Consider the following 6888-nt stretch of genomic DNA (forward strand, 5'->3'; position numbering starts at 1 on the left):
AAATCATATTTATATCTAATTTCCTCCAAAATAATGTATCTCATACATTTATCAATTATATCATATATAATCAACCAATTCAATTGTATCATGTATAATCGAACCCCCCTTGTCAATTTGAACATTTCAAACTGACCCAAACACTGACTCTCAACTTTATCCAAGCTACCCAGGGGACCTAATGGACCTATGATTTGAAACTTTAACGGTTCGTGAATAGCTGACTAAACTCTTTAGCCACAAGATCCACCATCCGTTAACTGTCAGACATTCCACTAAAGAACAACAACTGAATTCTTCTTACCACAGATATATTTCTGTGTCCATTGGATATAACCAATCATGAGTACGATGACCCTTCACGGATGGTCGTAAGTACAGATGAGCCAATTTACCATTTTTCCACTGTAGTTATATCTCACTCCTTAAGTACCACTGATTTCTCTAATGAACAATACAACATAGTCCAACTATGTGTGAACACCTTTCGAGCCAAGAGAAGGTGCGTGGCGCCACATCGTTCAAGCCCTGGAATCAACTCTTAAGGGAGCTATCTATCTACTTACCCCTGCTTCAGGGAAGGAGTGAATTTCATCTTGTGTAGTTGAGTTTCCAACTCCCAAATCAGACGAATTTCCAAAATGGTAGGTTTGAATCAGTGACCTGACCACTCGCACCCATACAAATCAAAGAACCGCCCTCAATGGTAGGAGTTCTCAACTCACTCATGATTAAGGTCATGTTACCTATGGTCATCCTAGTGAAGTGAAGTCTCTGTCATGAACGGTGTTATATAACGAGACGTTAACACTTCGTGGTCAGGTTTTATACAAACTCTTTGTATAAGACGCCCCCGCTCGCATGTCCCCTACACGAATAATCAGGATCAGACCATCTGTGACAAGTCACAATACTTGTGACCATTCCACAAAGCGAGCCGCATCTGTTGCGTTACCAGGATAAGATTTCCCTCCTATATTCATATACTACAGACCATTTTGGTTATCACTCAAGATATGATCCACTTGTATGTCACCACATACATGTTTAAGTTATATACAAATAACTAGGAATTTTATGTTTATTGATTTGTGGTAAAGCAAATAAAACATGCAACTGAGCAAAAAAAAATAAGATGTAAAGTAAATATCATATATTATACAACATAAGCGTTCATACAAACTATTTACAAACTATAGGACATAAGACTTTAAGGCATCAACCTCAACAAACCTCTAAATTTTTTAAACATTCCTATCATCTATCAAAATAGCATAAATATATCAATAATATAATAAAATCATCATCAGAAAATTTTTGAACAAAAGTGCCATGATCAAAAGTAGCCTTTTTGTAGCCTTTTTTCCTTATAACTTACTCAAACTTCTTGTACCACTGTCTTAGTAATTGTTTCAACCCATAAATACTTTTCTTCAATTTACACACAAGATGCTCTTTGCCTTTATGCTCAAAACCCTCTGGTTGTTCCATATAGATTTCTTTATCTAAATCCCCATGAAGAACTGCAGTTTTAACATCCATTTGTTCAACCTCAAAGTCAAGACTAGCTGCCAAACTCAAAACTACACGTATAGAAGCATCTTGACAATTGGAGCGAAAATTTCATCCAAAGTCGACACCTTTCTTCTGACAGAACGATTTAAGAACCAATCTCGCATTGTGACGCAGATTTGAAGTATGTTTTTTCTTTTTCACTCTATAAACCCACTTATTTTTTAGTGTGATTTTTTCTTTAGGCAATTTCACAAGCTCAAAAGTGTGGGTTTCATGCAAAGACTTCATCTCATCTTTCATGGCATCATTCCACTCTCTTTTGTGCTCATCTTCTATGGCCTCTTCATAACTCTCAGGCTCTCCCCCATCAGTCAATAATAAATATTCATTAGCTGAGTGAAACAAGTGTAGAAACTTCTGTTTTTGACAACTGTTCCTAAACATTGTCATCTGTCTCAACCTGCTCATAACTCGCATTTGTATTAATAAACTGTTCATTCTGAGCCTCATCTTTTATTTGTGTAGAAGGTTGTGTCAAAGAAACTAAACTCAAATCAATCAGATCATCATTGTGCTCCAACTCTGTATTATCTGTCTTCTTCATGTCTAGTATTATTTGGTCTTCTACAAACATAACATCTCGACTTCTTATGAACTAGATCATACAGTCTATAACCGAACTCATCTTGACCATAGTCAAGAAAATACACACAGTTTAGTTTTTGCATCAAGCTTTGATCTCTCATCTTGAGGAATATGAACAAAAGCTTTATAACCAAAGGCACGAAGGTAATCATAAGATATATCCTTATTTGACCATATTCTGTTTGGAACTTTTAGTTCCAAAGGAACACATGGTGTGAGATTCAAAACATGTACAACTATATTCAATCCTTCACCCCAAAACGATTGTGATAACTATGATTCCAAATGTAAGCATCCCATTCTCTCAACTAATGTTCTATTCATTCTCTTAACTATCCCATTTAACTGAGGAGTTTTAGGAGGTGTCTTTTGATGTCAAATACTGTGATTTCTGTAATACTTGTCAAAAGGCCCACAAAACTCACCTCCATTATCATTCCTAAGACACTTCAACTTTTTACCAATTTCTCTCTCAACAAGGGCATGAAATTATTTAAACACCTATAACACCCGATTTTTAGTCTTCAAGGTGTAAACCCACGTTTTCCTCCAATGGTCATCGATAAACGTCACAAAATAGGATGTACCTCCAAGTGTTTTTGTTTTCATAGGACCACACACATCAAAATGTACCAACTCTAGTACATTTTATTTCCTTGAATGTTGAGATGACTTAAAAGTAACTCTTGTTTGCTTTCTTGCCAAACAATGAGGACACCTTTTTAGGTGTACACTCTTTATATCAGGAAGATGATTTTTCTTGGCTAATATCTTCAAACCCTTCTCACACATGTGACTTAGTTTTTTATTTCAAATCTTAACACTTGCTTCATCATTCACTGTATTTATATCACAATCAGTGATCTTAGCCTCCATATAATACAGTGAAGAATCTTTCTTAGCTACCACTATAGAGCCTTTAGTAAGCTTCCATTTACCATTATAAAAGGTTTTGCAGAAGCCTTCCTCATTAAGCTTACCTGTAGAAATCAAATTCATGCAAACATTAGGAATGTGTTTCACATTCTTCAAAATCAACTTAGAACCATTCTCGTTCTCCAAGTGTACATCTCTGATGGCAACTGCTTTTGTTGACCCGTCATTACCCGTCTTAACATTGCCAAAATCACCAGGTGTATAGGATGCAAATAATTCCCTCTTTGATGTAGCATGAACTGAGGTACCACTGTTAATCACCCAACTGCTCTGTTCTATAGCAAGATTTATAACGTCACTGCCAAATAAGATGTAAAAATATTTGGTGGCCACAACAAATGTGTTTGCATCTGTCATCGTCATTTTTCTTTTTCTTATCTTTATCCTTTTTCTTATCCCTTTTAAATTTTCGAAAGTGCTTCTTTATATGCCCTTTCACATGACAATAATAACACTCAATATTTGCAAACTGATAACTTTTCCTTTTGCTTCTGTCTTTACCCCTCGGACCTTTACTCTTACTCTTCCCTCTTCTTTCAGTAACGAGAACATCTGACTGTGAAAAGAGTCCCGTGACATTCTTCTCATCTCCTCGTTCAACACATTACTTTTTACTAAGTTCATACTTAGTACATCATTTGGGGTTGAGTTCGATAATGAAGTTCTGAATATCTCTCATAAGTTCGGTAATTTACCAAGGACCCACAACTCATGTATCTCATCCTCAAACTTGATACTCATCCTAGATAACTGATTCATGATATCTTTGAATGTATTCAAGTGGTTTAACATGGGTGTCCCATCTTGATACTTCAACTCAATCATTTGTTTAATCAGATTGTTACCAGTTTTAGGGGCACATAACGACTCAAGCTTGTTCTACATAGTCCCTGCATGAGTTTTATCACCAATATGGTCTAGAAAATTATCTTCTACCCATAGTCTCATAATCTTACACACTTTCCTATGACATAATTCCCATTCTTTATTAGGTTTATCATCAGGTTTCTCTTCAGGAAAAAAAAATTGGGAGATGGAAATCATTCACATATAAAATATCTTCCATCTTTCTTTTCCAAATTTGATAATTTGACCCATTAAGGGTAACCATATTAGCTGAACCAGTATCCATTATTCAACACAAGACAATCATAATTAATTTAACTAATGCTCTGATACCATTTTGTTGGGATAAACACTTTATTTTTTGGATCAATTATCCCACTCTTGTGTGAATCTAATAGAATACTAATCAACTAGAAAACAACAATAATAATCAAGTAAGGACAAAGAAATTTTAACGTGGAAAAACCTCCTCAACGTGAGAAGAAAAATCATATGCAGACCGAGAGGAAGAGTAACGGTAGTAGGAGAACAATTCAGAAAAGAAAGCCTTCCATTCAACACCATTTTCAGCCGTTTGAGGGTCGATTTGTGGTCCGATTGAGCTGAATTTTGACAGCATGTTCTTGACACGAAGGTCTTCAATCTGGATAGTGGAGATTTCTTTTAAAGCTACCTACAGTCAGATACCATGGGTAATTGTGTTGGGGTTGATGCCCTAAATCTTATAGGGTCTTATAGTTTGTAAACCTTGTATGAACAAACATTTCTGTGATTAATAATATTTGATATTTTATTCACTCTGTCTATGAAATATATGATATTTTATTTGCATTAACCACAAACCAATAAACTAACATCCAAGGTTATCGTTGTAACTTAAACATGTATATGGAGACATAAAAGTGGATAATGTTTAAGTGATAACCTAAATGATCTGTAGTATATGGATAAGATTGGGTACCTTATCCTGGTGACACTATGAGTATGACCCGTTTTGTAGGTATTGTAATGTTGTAAATTGCCACAAATGATCTGATTCTGATCATTCATGTATTAGACATGCGAGCGGGGATATTCTATACAAAGGAGTTTGTATAAGACCGGACCATGAAATGTTTAGTCTCGTTATATAACGTCGTTCATAATAGAGACTTTCATTTCACTAGGATGACCATAGGTAACATGACCTTAATCATGAGTGAGTTGTGAACTTCTACCTATGAGGGCGGTCCTTTGATTTGTATGGGTGAGAGTGACCAGATCGCTGACTCAACAAGCCTACCATTTTGAGGATTTGTCTAATTGGGGAACTGGGAACTCAGCTACACTAGATGAAATTCACTCTTTCCTCAAAGTAGGGGTAAGTAGATAAATTGCTCCCTTAAGGGTTGATTTCGGGTCTTGAACAATGTGGCGCCATACCCTCTCTTGGGCAGAAAGGGATTTAGTCATAGTGGGACTATGATCTATTATTCGTTAGAGGGTACTTAAGGAGTTAGATGTAACTATAAGGGAAAAACGGTAATTTGGCCCAACTGTACTTACGAGCAATTTGTGAAGGGTAATCGTACTATTGATTGGTTATATCCAATGGACACATAAATATATCTGTAGTGCGAAGAGTGCAGCTGTCGATCTTTAGTGGAGTGCCCGATAGTTAACGGATGGTGGATAATGTGATTAAAGAGTTTAATTAATTATTCATGTACCATTGAAGCTTCAAGCTACAGGTCCATAAGGTCTCCTTGGTAGCTCAAAGGATTTAGATGAGAATCAGTTTTTAGGTTAATTTGAAATGTTCAAATTAATAAGAGAGAATTTAATTATATATGATATAATTAAATTAATTAAATTATATATGATATAATTGATCTAATGTATTTGATACATTATTGTATAATTGGAAGAACAAATATTTGAATATGATTCAAATATATTTTCTATGAATAAGATTCATAGTTGTTAAATTTAATATAAATATGATTTATATTAAATGCCATAAAATAGAGAAAAAGAACTATAGTTTTTATTGTATATGATGCAATTTAAAACTATAGGTTATAAATATAATATGATAAGTTGGTTATCATATTTATTTATATTATTAATTATTTGATAATTAATTCCCTTTTTCTCTCTAACCACCTTAGTAGGAAGTTAAGAAGTTTTTATGGCAAAATGGAATATAATAAAATTTGATTTATTATTCCAAAAAAAAAAAGGTTACACGATTTGAGAGTCTATTACATGATTTGCTTGAGAGCCTATGCGATAGACTCAATTAACTAAACGATCAAGAGACTTATCTATGTGATAGAGTTGTCTTCCTTCTCCAACTCCAAAACACTCTTTAACCAAAATAGACAGAGTCCATCACTCTTGGGTTCTCACACCGAGAATACCAAGATAACTAAGTGGTAGTGTCCTCTCCCTTTGGTTCGAGTTGCGTCGCGGTATTTGATCGAGGAGAGTTTGTGTTGTTTGAAGTGTTCGTATAAGTTTGAGGGATTAAGCAAAGAAGAGTTTTTCAAAGGTATAATCTCTAAACTTTGTTTCTTGTTAGAGAACATGCTGAAATTTAGTTAAAGTGCATAATCTGTCTGTTTTATTATAAATGTATGCGTTCAATCGAAATGGGATTTGGACGATCCGCTTTTGCTCAAAGGTTCTTTGTAAAACGAGTTCCTTCAATTGGTATCAAAGCCAGGTTGTGTTCTGATTTCCAGATTCCATTTTCTGTATTGAATCGTTTACAATTGGTGGGCTTTAAGTTTCTGCATTGCAGGTTAAATGTATATGGATGTTGTTGATGGATGTTTCAAGATAGTTGTTTCTCTATTTTGGCTTTTCTTTAAGTTTACAAAAGTTAAATTATAAGGGTCCTTGCGTTTTTGGGCATAATTTCTTGTAATAGACTATGTATTCGTTAGTTTTTTGAGTCATTCA

This window comes from Benincasa hispida, chromosome 8 (assembly GCF_027475165.1).
Source record: "Benincasa hispida cultivar pf3 chromosome 8, pf3_genome.v1.1, whole genome shotgun sequence".
NCBI lineage: Eukaryota > Viridiplantae > Streptophyta > Magnoliopsida > Cucurbitales > Cucurbitaceae > Benincasa > Benincasa hispida.